Source organism: Ptiloglossa arizonensis, chromosome 13 (assembly GCF_051014685.1).
Source record: "Ptiloglossa arizonensis isolate GNS036 chromosome 13, iyPtiAriz1_principal, whole genome shotgun sequence".
Lineage (NCBI taxonomy): Eukaryota > Metazoa > Arthropoda > Insecta > Hymenoptera > Colletidae > Ptiloglossa > Ptiloglossa arizonensis.
The window spans coordinates 3,710,385-3,723,556 of NC_135060.1; the positions used below are offsets into that span (position 1 = coordinate 3,710,385).

The 13,172-nt window shown below is 38.7% G+C and overlaps 1 protein-coding gene across 1 annotated transcript in view; it reads right to left on the minus strand.

The window, feature by feature from the left end:
* Window positions 1-13,172, minus strand: part of LOC143154006 (uncharacterized) — an 82,057-nt gene that overhangs the window by 25,204 nt on the left and 43,681 nt on the right. The window lies entirely within an intron of this gene.

A 13,172-nucleotide genomic window follows, 5' to 3' on the forward strand; every position in this document is an offset into this window, starting at 1 on the left:
ATTCGTTGGTATCATAAGTCGAAACTACTGAAATTATTATGAATATTCATTTTAATATAACTTTGTAGATCAATACGCCAATATCCCACACAGAGAATTTCGTTCCCGGTATAAATAGATAGTAAACCCGAATTAAAAAAGGGACACGAACCCTAATAATTAAGTACGATTATGACCAATTGTAAGATGGAGTTAAAAGCTCGGTTAAGATGGAAATCTTAATCCTTTGGGAAATTACTTTTTCAACGACTAACTCTATTTAAACGGATTATTCTATAAAAATTATTATTAACACACTGTTTATATACTTACACGATCTTTGTTGTTTCTTTGACGATTCTAGTACATTGTCTCTTTAAAACTACTATTAAAATTTTTAATGCTAAAATATAGGAGAGAACAATAAACGGAAATATTTCAAGTCACTCCCCGAAGGATTAAAAACAATTTTAAAAGAAAAGTGTAAAAATACTAATAATACTTTTTTTGTTTCTTTATTAATTTTAACCGCGTACTCATACAGTGAAAATTAAAACATAATATGTGTAAGTGGTAATTTTTAAGCGGATTAATTTAAAATACGCTGCACGCAATGCCTGAGGGAAATAGCAAACGGGGAATATTACGCTGAGAATAGAATTTTACCTACGTTTGTTTACGGATGTACTCTTTGTACAGTATACTGTGATGTAATTGCGAGAATGTACTTTACTTGATGAAAAATAAAGATGCAAGGAACTCGCAAACACTTTTCTGAAGTTTTTTAAATCGTGAAATTTCTTACAGCGACAAGTTTTTAAACGAAAATTGTCAAACCGTATTCAAAACTTGCATCTTGATTTTTTTTTAAGTACTTTTATCGAAACGAAGTAATAATATACTTTGGTGAACGTGTAAATAGACACTGATAGATTCTTTCATAAATATTGCACATACTTAATAGGTTTCAAGTTAATGATATTGCACTGTAAAATAGTATCTTTTATTCTAAAGTGATTTCGGAATTCAATTCCCTGCAAAGAGAATTTTCAATAAGGGTAAATTATTCTATGGTTACGATAATGCATTATTTTATGTTGGAACATTGTTAAAAATTGTTGGAAAATTAAGACTGAAACTCATCCGCTTGAAATGATTTGTAATTCGTTTGAAATCGTTAGATTTATTAACGGAATATTAGTCTTATCGTTGTCTTTGGACTCGATTCAATATTGACAAAAGTTTATAAAATTTTACCAGGCTATCTAAAGAAAATGTCCGAAACGATCGTTCTTAAACGCATAAAAATTATTAAGCGAACCTATTTATACATAACTCGTACCTCAATTTTTACAATTTAATATATTGTTGTCTACGATAATTTTATATTATTTTTAAGGAAAGCGTTGCAGTTGTCCGTATCCAATTTCCTTGTACTTTAAACACGATTGAAAATGTTTCTTGCTCTTAGAAAACAGGAAACACTAACGTAAAGTGTGAAAGTATTTTTCATTAGACTTTCATTTTCAAAAATCCTCATGATTTCACTTATTTATTACTTATTTTCACCATTATCGGAGATCGGTGTATTGCTTTTACAGAAATTTATAATCGATCCGAACTATTATATTTATACTCTTTTCTATTTTTTAATTCAACGTACAAACGTTTCGTATTTTTTTCTATTTTTTAATTCAACGTATAAACGTTTCATATTTTCTTCTCGAAACACTGCTCAGCTATAAACTTACTTCAAAGAAAGTACAAAGAAATCTTATAAGAACAATCGTAACGTTGCTCTTCTTAGAATTTAAGAAGATCCATCCACTGTGCACGGCAGTTCCTCTCCGCCGTTAATTTATAAATATAGAAATTTTCGGCACAAATTTTTCATATTTCACGACGACCAAACGAAGACATAATTTTTCTATGTCTACAGGATGGTTTACGAAAAATGCAACGATCTAATACAATTTGTAACAATAAATACCGTAGCCTAAGGAGTAACTTTACGTTCGTGATTATTGTATAATTGAATCTTAAAATAAATTCTGTCTTAGCTCTAGGTAAATTGTAATTGTTGCCACGTGTAACTTTAAGCAACAGTAAAGCAATATTAATGAAATGCGTGTAGCTGAACATGATCATTGATACTGTAATCATATTGTGAACTGAATCGTCAGTATTATAGATGTTTTCTGTCAATGTAAAGCTATAATATATTTATCTTATAAAATGTTATAAATGTTAATTCCATTGTTTTTAAATATTTCCCTCCGAGTATGGTAGTTATCTGAAATAGAATTTCAAATAACGTTGTTTCAAAAGTGTCTAGCTCTGTTAAATAAATAGGTGTCTCTAGTGTGTCGAGATCTCTAACGAGTCTCCTCCTTCCTTTACCATCTCTCTGTTCCATGTCGTCATCTTTCATTGCCAAAGAAGTATAACAATACCGTAGCCATTATACTCCATAAATCTTAACAGTTTCAGAAAATATATTTCCAATTACTTCCACCTAACTTAACACACACTCTGATCAAATATTCTGATTTATATCCACCCTGACAGTTTAAGGTTCTAATTCTCTTTACCCTAACATCGTAACGTAGTGCTGTCCAAACTAAGCTCCCGGAACTTCCCTCACTGTGTCTCCGTTACCATGATACAGAAACGCTGGTTGATGTCACATAATGTGGGCACGTCTCATACATACACAATACAGTGGACAGCCGAGGACAAAGCTGCACAAGGATCTCCACGAGAGGACATCACTACCTTAAACTAAGGAACAGCACGTTTAAATTACTTCTCTTAATCCTATGCCTAGCAGTGCTTACACAAAATTCCACGGTATTATAATATTTTCATTAAAATTCTCTTTTATATTCTCCCGTCTACTGTGCAGTTCACAAATTAAACGTTACAATGTGCAATATAGTTGAATGTAATTAAAATGAATTTTTACTGGGATATTAAAATTGCACAATCATCGTGCCTTTTTCACGCGAGAGAGTTGAAGCTATTCGGGCAATTATCTTTTTAAATATACAGTCCTTGTTTCTATGGTTAGGTTGCAATTTTTTAATAATTTAACGAACGAAACTATTATTTCAACCGTAAAGAAATATTCTTCGCAAATAATACCTGTTCGCTCGTTTCGTTTCGATTGTTCGTCGTGTTTCGTTGAAGCTTGTCCTAATCACCGTCAGTAATTTAAATAAACACCTTCGATAGTTTCGTTAGAGTTTTTCATTTTGAAAATTTCTCCATATAATTTCCCGAGCACGCCGGGAGAGCACGTATTTGCTTCGTTTGACTCTCTCGCCACGTTCCTCAAACGCGATTCGTCTCTGTCCACGATGGGTAATGAACTTACCGTGAAAATGATTTACGAAAGGGAAGGTAACGCTGTGAGAAAATAGGATGCACCGGCGATGTGCACATGAAAATACTGCACGTTACGCTCGCACAAAGCGTGGAAAAAATACACGTCGCGGTTTTCGCGCTTGAATTTACGCAGCCGGATTTCCAGAAGTTTGTTAAAAAATAGCTCACGGAGCCGATTCGTCTTGACTTTAGAAACTGTTTTTTAAAAACTTTGACTCGATTTGTCTTGACTTTAGAATCTGTTTTTTAAAAACTTTGACTCGATTTGTCTTGACTTTAGAATCTGTTTTTTAAAAACTTTGACTCGATTTGTCTTGACTTTAGAATCTGTTTTTTAAAAACTTTGACTCGATTCTTCTTGACTTTAGAATCTGTTTTTTAAAAACTTTGACCCGATTCGTCTTGACTTTAGAATCTGTTTTTTAGAAACTTTGACCCGATTCGTCTTGACTTTAGAATCTGTTTTTTAGAAACTTTGACTCGATTCGTCTTGACTTTAGAATCTGTTTTTCAAAAACTTTGACTCGATTCGTCTTGACTTTAGAATCTATTTTTTAACGGTTTCGATCCGATACGTTTTAACTTTGAAGTTTGATTTTTAATAACCACGATCCGATTCGTTTTAACTTCGAAGTTTCTTCACCGAAAGATTTTTCCCCCGATAGTCGGGAATGCAAAGTTTGAAACCCTGTTCGTGAATTTTTCTTCCGATTCCGCGATATCTCGGTGATCGCGTTCGTCGGTTTCAAATGGCACGGTGAAGCTATTGAAAACGCGTCTTCTTGGAACGGTAATCGAGATAAACGAGTGACCACCTGCGACCAAGTAGTTTCTGCGCAAATACGCACAATAGAATGCTATTCGTTCGCGGGAACGGTGGTAAATGCCGCTTCGAACGAAACGGAGCTTCGAATTTTCATTGAAAATACAACACCGCTGTGAAACAGTATTAGTCGTCGTAATCGAGGATCCAAAGTGCGAAGTGGCATAACGATTACTTCTTTAAAAGATGATTGAAGAACTACCACGGACAACGAAACGTACAATTTATTCGAATCGACGTTTAAACACCGTTACTATCGTTTCGTTTATTCGAGGATAGAAAAATTATATCCAATAACGAAAACTCGATCAACGAACAATAGTCGAACGGTTAGTTTACTGGTCAACGTAAGTTTATTGTCAACGATTATTCGATGAATACCAGCGGTACACAATTCGGGTCTTTGCACGTAGGTAATTACACTTGATATTCATACGAGCCAAATACAATTGGTAATGCTTGTATAACTGTTTTCAAAGCTTTCATTAGCGGTATACAGCGTACTTTATATAATTTCGACACCGGTGGGAGAGAGAATTCGCAGATGCTGGATTTCGTACAATTCACGGGACTAACGAGCGAGATTTTCCTGAATATTTGCTCACCGCGACGAAAGTATCCGTAATAACCAACAAGTTGTTGGCAATAACGTATACACGATTATTATCGCGATATCGATCCGATCGTTTACGCCCGAAATGATCATCTTGATACTTCCGTGTCGCGATCTATCACAATTTACGGCGCGTTGGTAATTTATCACCCGACCTGATAGACTTTTATACCGTTATTACAGTTGTACAGTTAATGCACGCGCGCATCAATCTTCATAGATCACGCGTTCGAAAGTTTCGTGGCAATTAAAACCTAACTTATGTTACGCATCGAGAACCATTGTGTATCGGTCAAAGGTGAAAGAAAAATTTCGTCGAGTCGATGTCAAAGTAATACACGAGCGAAACTACAATTTGAGAGAATATTTCAAGACCGAAGCAACGTTGTCAACGAATACTTTACGCAAGAGCGATGAAAGTACAGAGAATATGAAACACAAAACGTTGCGAATGGAAAAACTTGAGATACAATCGCTTCTGAAACGGAGACGATCGTTTTCAACTTCTTTCAGAAACGAGCATCGATACGAATTTCAATGTACCGCGTAATCGTATTTAACACGGATTAATTTCAATTTCGCCCAGTTGGAAAATAATCGTTCCTAAAATAGAGACAATCGTTTCCAATTTCTTTCAGAAACGAGCATCGATACGAATTTCAATGTACCGGATCGTATTTAACACGGATTAATTTCAATTTCGTTGAGTTTATCGACAAACGATCCTTTACTTCGTGTAGTCCGGTGACGGATTTTTTTTTTTTTTTTATACGATTTCTCGTAAAAGCTTGAAAATGTTCGTGCATTAATAAGGTACTTTGTAATAATCAGTTGAAAATTGTGCGAAAAAATTCCGTAAGAGCTGCTCGATTCTCGAGCCCTGAGTGCAATCACTCGTCGCGCGCAATCTCGACGCAAAAAATGAAGTCTTTTTTTCTCTTTTCTCGCGATAAAAAGGCTGCTTCCTTTAGCATCCGACAGCCACCGACGTAAGAAAATTCATTATCGTCGGCTAGGCGAGGAAAATTGTGGAAAAATATATAGCACGAATCGATACGACGTTGTTGTTTAATATAAATCCTTATATTATATTCTTCGACGCGCATGCTCAAAAGCGGCACGGCTTTAGCATCGAAGGACAGTTTCGATCGGTCGAGCTTCGTCGTATGATAAATAGGTCTTCCTGTTTTCCAGCATCCTTCCTTCCTTGAATCATAAAATATTCAGTAACAATGAACGCTTGGCTTCGTAACGACATTCTACGGGAAACTACACAGAATTGAATTTACGTGTAGACTGAGTTATATATGTATACAGAAACGAAATTTTCCAAACAACCTAATATATATTTTTTTGTGAAAATGAAACACGATTTTTTTTAGAATGTATAAACATTTTATTAAATTATATATTCTCCGTTTTGGAAAACGAAATCACTTTACGAACAACTCAATATATATGTATGCGTGTATGTGTATACAATATGTCAACGTTTCGGTGCTTAAGGATGGTCCAACGGTTAGAAAAATAACCGATAAACGAAACAAAGATTAAATAACTGAAAATATCAGGGATATCGAATTTCGTGTTTTTCCAAACGGAACAAAATGTACGTTCGTTTCCTGTCGTTCGATAAGCTGTGAGAATTCCCTCGAAGTAGTATAAGATTCTCCTTGTCTGACCTCAATCCATAAAAAGACTGAGCTGTATGTACTATTTCAAACGAACGGTGTAGTAAACTCGAATTGTTTCTCGATGCTCGAGAAAATGACAGGAATCAAACTTTTATAGCGACACAATTTGATGCCCGATAAAAGAATAAAATGAATTTCTCCACGGTGTAACAAATTTCATGTATCCCCAGTAAAATACGTTGTCCCACGGACTCCGGTGTAATGGAATTTTTCGTTTGCAACGAAGATCCAATAGCAGACTGTAAACTTAATAATGTATATTTGATATTTGTGTAATTGTATTCCGTAACTTTTCGTAAACAAGTTTAACAAATATTCCAAATTTCTGGGTAGTGTGTAGACTTTTACGAGTGACTGCACGTGCTTACATGACAGTCGTCAGATGTTCGTTTATATTTATTGTTGTTTCTAAGACAAGCATATATATATGTACCACCCAGGATGCTTTCGATCTGTTGCAATTTTTCATTCTCTTACTTCCCGTGTCCTGTATTCCGACGCCTGTGAATGCAACTGTGTTCCCAGATGTGACACTGAATATTTCTAGGAAATGCATTTCTTCGATGTAAGATCGTCCCTCCAACGTTGCAACGTAAATGTCGGCTGAAGTATCGTGTTCCGCGCAGTGAAACCAAGCTCTCATCAGCTTGGGTTCAGAAGGATCTATGCACCACCAGACGACAGTTAAATAATTAAATTTCGCTAAAGTAATTTTCCTTCTAGTTGTTTAATTTCGAACTTGAATTAAAATCGTATTTTTCGTATTTAATTCGCGACCTCGTTTCTTTCGATATTCGAATCATCACATTCGTTGAAACTTGGAAGATAAATCACCGTTATTATATCATAATTATCGAGTCATGATTTCCATAATTTCTCGAGAATTATTTCCTAAGAACGTTTTAAAATAAAAATCACGATTAGATTCGTCAACTGGAACGAAAGATCGAATCCAATTCATCATAGTTATACATTTCAAGTTTTTGTTACCTATAAATTTTCCTCTTGTTACAATTCATTTACCTTTAATGGACAAGCTCTACAAATTTATTCTTCTTTTAGAAACGACAACGGATCTTCCATCCATCATCGCTTCTTCTAATATTTCCACATAGTATCAATTTTGGTTCGAATATATGCAAAATGTTTAGTCGAGGTATTAAATTTCTTAACTATATTCCATTGAGGTTGAGGTTAAGTTTAGTAACAGCCCTTTGGCTGCACCTTGCCTTTCGTGCAATTACGCGTATATCATATTACTATGGACGAACTGCAACAGTTTAATACCACAAAAGTAATTGAAAAATGATAGGGTGTGTAGCTGTTCCTTTAGCAATTGTCTTTGATTATGAAACTGTTCATATATTTTGGCAAAAATTGTATCATTTTTAAATAAAATTTCAGGGAAATGTACACGCAACACCGTTTAAAGAAAATTCAATTTTCCAACGAAAATTGATTTTACTAATCTGATTTTACTAGAAACTATTGATTTTACGAAACTGAAACCGTGCTTACATCGTAGTTTCCATCTTTTGGAGTAAAGTGGTTCAATTTAAACAATTTCGTTTTTACACAATTTTCGTTATCAGTTTCATAATACTTTATTCGTTCGACTCTATCGTATCAGACATTCTTACTAATATAACTCGTAGTCGAGTAAATAAGTCGTTCGTCTTTATGGCTGTGGCGGTCGTCGGTAAAGTATAGAATATCCCGTCTGACTTTATTATTATTTGAAACATTCCCTCTTCTTTCGATATTTCAGAAATTATTTTCCAGAAAAATAATACGGTTCCGCCACTGTACGACGAAAACACCTACGTTTTAAACAAAAGCTGAAATATCGTGAAAAAGTGTAGATCGTTTTACTTTCTTACGATCTGTACTATATTTTTCGTTCATTAATATCCAACAGCAACGCTGATACATTTTCATTACGATCGTTTAATATGTCATAGATAAGGGCTGTAAATATTGCTGTCATAATTATTTTTGTATCTTTTGAACGTTCAGGGAGTTTCGTAACATGTTGGAGCCAATTCAGTCGTGGATCGAGGACACGAAAACAATGAAAGAAGTTCATATAAATTTGTACCCTATTTGACCCAGATCCCAAGTTACAGTCATTTTTATGCTCCCGTAATTCTTAATCGTAAACTGAGCTAGTATAAACGACACTGGTATGTATTTTGGACATATATTTGAAAACTTTTTGGCAAAAGAGAACGTATTATCGTTAGTTGCACCGATAAGGGTGGCTGTAAATACAATATCAACTATTGGGTTGTTCGGAAAGTGATCTCGTTTTCCAAAATGGAGAATATTGAATTTAATAAAATGTTTACACACTCTAAAAAAATTGTGTTTCGTTTTCAGTAAAAAAGAAACGAAATGACTTTTCGAACAACTTTCCACTGTGCATCGGAACCTTGCAATGCAAAACGGTAATTGAGAAATTTTTACCGTTGTTTATCATCTCGTGATAATGAATAATAATATTGGTACGATACAGCTTTGTTTGCTCATCGATAAAGCTGATCGTAGGCCCTGTCACAGATGTGACGTTATTAATCGTATGAACAGTCTGTTCGATTAATAATTAAATCGATTAATTGGAGACTGTTCAAACAAGTAATAGCGTCACGTCTAAGACAGAATCTGCCGGATAAGCCTTACCAGTAACTCTGACTAGCATATATCGGACGACCTCAACCATTTCAAATATCTACTAAACACATCGACTTGTTTATCCCCTGTCCCATAACACAAGTTTATCATAACTTTCCCTGCAACATTTCAACCAAACCTTTATTCGACCATATTGATACAACGTTTCGTATTTTCACTACCAATTGACCGTTAAATCCTCCGATACCCTGTGTACTCCCGTTACAATTTCTCCAAGTCGACATAAACAAAAAAAAACAAAATAAAATCGATTTAAATTCCAAACTCCGGAATTCGTATCGATGCGTCGTCGAGGGGGTCCGTAAAGTTAACGAAATCCTCCGTAAGGAGGTAATCGTCCGTTTTTGGATCACCGTGAGTTGTAAAATTGGAGGTCGTAGGATCGAAACGATGCCCGTATCTCGCGCGCAGCGAGGAGGACACCGCGTACGAGGAGTCACTGTGACGGAAAGAAATTGGCGCGAAGCCCCGGGTCCCGTGCGCACGTGCAGTAGCGGCTCGGTCGGTAGCTTCGATCGTCCAGGGGTCGGCATCGTCGACGTGGTTCGTCGAGTGGCTTTCCCACGCGCGTGATCCCGTGATGCTGGCTGCGCTCGTCCGTTTCCCGGCCCGTTCCCTCGTTTCGTGACAGAACGGTGCGCGTTTTCGCGCGGTCGAACGTCACCGAGGCCTCCCCGGGAACGGAGAGAGGCGTCGTCGCCGTTACCCTCCTTACCCCGCGGCACCGCCGGGTCGAGCGAGAACGAGAACGAGAACGAGAACTCCACACGAGATACGTTTCATCGTGCGGTCGGTGGCTGAGGAGGCACGAGATGCTGCTGGCGTCACGGGCACGGCCAGTGGACTCGTTCGGCGCGTTGCGTCGCAACGAGGACGGTTCGTGGTGATCAACGAGGATCTCTCTCGTAAGCGAACGAGTGCCGCGTGGTCGTCGCGCTACGAGACCGTTTACGTGTACGCGTGACTCACGACGCGACAGGTCTCGGGCTCGACTCGACTCGACTCGACTCGACTCGGCTCGACTCGACTCGACTCGACTCGACTCGACTCGACTCGTCGCGACTCGTCCCGACTCGTCCCGACTCGAACGGAGGACGCTTAACGAGATCACCCGGCATGTTACACGGTCCGTGGATCCGTGCGGAAGTGTTCTGTGCGTGGTTCGGATCGCGGGGTTCACGCGTTAACGAAAATTTCACGATCGATCGACGGTGAGACGGGCGGCGCGCGTACAGTGATCGTGCAATCATCGATTAAGTCGCCGGGAAATAGGTTAGCAGTGTGCCGCGGGAACGAACGCTGTCGTCGATAATTCGCGACCGAGGAAACGCGAGCCCCTCTCGTTCAACGGGACACCAGCACCCGAGTACGCGGGATCATTTCGCGTGGACGCGCGTGCCCACCACGGGATATTCACGACGATGATCAGTCGTGTACGCGAGCCTCGCGCTGGATGCAACGCGCGTTACATAATCGGTGCACGGCGATGCAAAATAATTCAGGGGAGTGTGACGGCGAGGGGTCGATAAAAATAAGGGCGAAGGTTGTTTCTTAACCGGGCGAGGTTTCGTTCGGTCGGGTGTAGCATGACCGTGTACGACAATAAAACTACGTGTCTGTGAACGGGGTTGTAATTAGTTGTAAAAATTTATCGCGCGTGGTACTACGTATTTTTCCAAAACGACCACCGGGCTGTACGCGAGCCGTGCGTGGGATTCTCGATGCAACGGGGTCGTGGTCGTCGAATCTGACGTGATAAATCCGGATCGAGCGGGCACGATAGCGAGCTGCACAGTGATCGAAGAGTAGTTTATACACGTGAGAGTACAACCGTAGTGATAACGAGAAGTAAAAGAACCTTTGCTCAAGTTGTTTCACAGATAGTGACAATTACCGAGAGGGTTTTGGGGGGAACACCGATAATCATAGGGACAAAAACTGCAAGCGGCAAGAGGCGGCGAAGCCTCCCGCCGCAGAAGCAACGTCGTAAGTACTGACACCTCGTATTAACCGTACTGTGGAATTTTGCGCGATTACAACCGATAAGATTAACCGTTCAGCCACCGCTACGCGTTAATCGAAAGATTCGAAGCGGCCTTGTCTCGAGAGTTGACGAACGATTAATGCTCCCGAAATTGCAACCGGATCGTAAACATTGGTCGTGTACAACACGTAAACGTAAAGGATAGAAATTTTTCGAATTACTTTTCTTTTTCGTATACATTGTATTTTTGAACACACGATTCCTTGTTACGAAATAATTTCTACGCGTCGGATTTGTAAGTTCGGCGTGACGAGTTTGAAGTTCTCAGGCCACAACGGTTCGTGAATCGAACCTGGTTAATTCTCGTACGAAGAATGCGATCGATTATGAACAATCGTCCATTCTGACGTCTCTTTTCGGTAACAATCGCGAATCGTACAATAGATTCTCAAACGAGAGAGATTCTCGAATGGATTCTCGATAAATTGAGATAAATATAAGATCGAAGTGGAGGTACGTAACGCAGAAGTACGATACGAACGAAAAATTTACCGGTGAAATTTTGAACGAGAGCAAAAAAAATTACTAAAATTGTCCAAGTCCGTCGATGAGATAAAAATTCGTCAAATAATAGTTTTCAAGCTTTTCATCGTTCTCGATATTCGTGCTCGATAGTCACGACCAACGTGTGCAATTAAAACTGCATTCGTTCGAGTCGAGCATCTGAAATCTTCCGTTACCGAAAGGACTAACCGAATAAAATTTTTTTCCAGTAACTAAAAAGAGCAGAGACTCTGAGCATATAATGCGATACTTCGTAATAACCTGGAACTTGTTTACCACGTGCTCGAAAAGAAACCTCGACTCCAATTATTAAAGAGGGTCGAGTGTGTCGATATCAACGACACCAGGGGTTAAGTGTACCGATACCGACAACCTCCTATTTGTTTGAACAGATAGGGGCAACTGAGATCCAACGTCAACGATTCCGAGGGCACAAAGTACCCTTCAAACCATCTACGAGACTCCAGGAACATCCGAAATGAATTAGAGTTAAACGAAGTTCGAACGGAGAGAGAGAGAATTTACATGGTTATGAAATAGGATAGATACAGGGAACAAAATACAGAGATTGTAATTGTAAAATGGTAAATTGGTGAAAATGTAAACAAAAATGGAAATTTGTGTAGAAATAAATACAGAATTAGGATTGAATAATATCGAGTCCTGCATGCCTGGTGTGACGAGGTTCTACGATCACTGGTGTTGTTCCACGAGTCTAAATTATCCCCATTAGAACCCCATGTACACGAAAGTTAGCTTTATCTACCTATCTATCGGTTCCATTGAGTTCGAGAGTTGTCACGAGCCCGACGGTTGTCCTTATTTGTCCTAACGGTGTTGTGGTTGTTGCGATCGGGTTCCACGTGCTGAAAAGTTGTTCTTATTGCAGTTTGGGTGATCTCCATCGAGACTTATGAGTTGGAAGTAGTCCCTATCAGATTCCAAGAGCCCTCGATTGACTTTATCGGATCCCACGAGTCCGACATTGACCTTATTGGTTCCTTCGAGTTCAAGGGTTGTCTCTCATCAGATCACATGTGTCTGTTGGTTGTCTCTGACTGTGTCGACGGGACTGAACTGTTCCTAACGAGTCTCACATATTCGAGAGTCGTCTGCGTTGGTATTCTCGAGTTCCAGTGTTTCTATCGAGTCACTTTAATTTGAATATTCCGAGAGTAGTTCCTATCAGGTCCCAAGAGTTCTCAATTGTCTTTCTCGAATCCCACGAATACAAGATCGACCTCATTGGGTCCTACGAATTCTCTATTCTCCTTAATGGATTTCACGAGTTCGTTGTTGTCCTTCTTGGGTTCCTCGAATCTAAGGTTACGTCTATCGTATTCTCAGAGTCCAGAATCTCCTCTGTTAGGTCTCACGTGACCAAACAATCACATCTATCGAATTCTCCAAATTTAAAACGTTTCTATTGTGCTCCAC